This window comes from Sander lucioperca, chromosome 4 (genome assembly GCF_008315115.2).
Source record: "Sander lucioperca isolate FBNREF2018 chromosome 4, SLUC_FBN_1.2, whole genome shotgun sequence".
In the NCBI taxonomy this organism is placed as follows: domain Eukaryota; kingdom Metazoa; phylum Chordata; class Actinopteri; order Perciformes; family Percidae; genus Sander; species Sander lucioperca.
Genome location: NC_050176.1, coordinates 535375 through 536549, shown reverse-complemented (window position 1 = coordinate 536549; position 1175 = coordinate 535375).

Sequence of the window (1175 nt, the reverse complement as noted above, 5' to 3'; positions counted from 1 at the left end):
ATCAAATAAATTTAACTTTATTTGTATTTTTTAAGTGTATTCGTTTTTTCAGTACAAATAATGAGGCGATTGAAATGTCGAATTCATATTTCAAGATGAAAAAACTAAGAATAAAAAAAATGGATTAACTTACAGACTTTCTATTGATGGCTTCGAAAAAAGGGACATTTTACTATTAGGAAAACATTAGATTTAAAAAATAAATTTCTTGTTTTACTACTCTACTGGCATACATATTGTCCGTGATGGGGTGGTACAAGAATAAAAAGGATAATATTATTAAGGATTTTGTGCCTGAGGTGGGAAAATATGTTTTTTTGGAGGATTAACATATCTTTAAAGTTGTAAGTAAAAAAAACATGGAAATGGCACCCGTTTCGTAGAATGAGTCATATATCTCTGAGAAAGCTCCTTCACTTGTTTTCAACAACAATAACAGACTGATTAAAAGGGAGAGAGGACGCCCGGATAGCTCAGTTGGTATATATAGAGGTTCGACTCCGAGCTGCGCCCTCTCCTGCATGTCATTCCTCCCTCTCTCTCCCCTTTCATATCTTCAGCTTTCCTATCAAAATAAAGGCCGAAATCTTTTTTGAAAAAAAAAAAAAAACAGAGGGAGAGGGAAGTGCGATGGACTGAAGCGTATGCTGGGTCCAGCACGGGTCGAATGCGCTTTGGCAGGTCAGCGGCGTTACACGTCTTGTGTAGGCTATGAAATGTCTGTATCGTCACTGCGCTGTATTTTTATGAACTATGATATTCTGGACATTGGCTATTCTGGTCACATCTCTCGCCCAGGTCCAGCAGGATCCATCTCACGCTATTACTCAACGAACTGAAGTTAGTTGCATTTAATAACTTCTAATGTGTTTTTCGCCGTGGCGGCCGCAATAACAGAGAGTTACCAGCGTAAACACTGGTACCAATACAGGTTTCCCTCTCATACTTAACAATATATAGCTGTGTTAATAACAATTAAAACTGTAGACAAATGTCAGCAGTTTGGCTGACAAAGCTGGTTATTTATTAATTATTTGTTATTATTTAAATTTAATATTTAGTGTAGTGTGTAGTACAGAGTTGTATTAATTATATATTACTGATGTAATATATATATATATACTGATGTACTACTACTACCCCGTTGCAAAGGGCCATGTTAGTTTATTTTACCA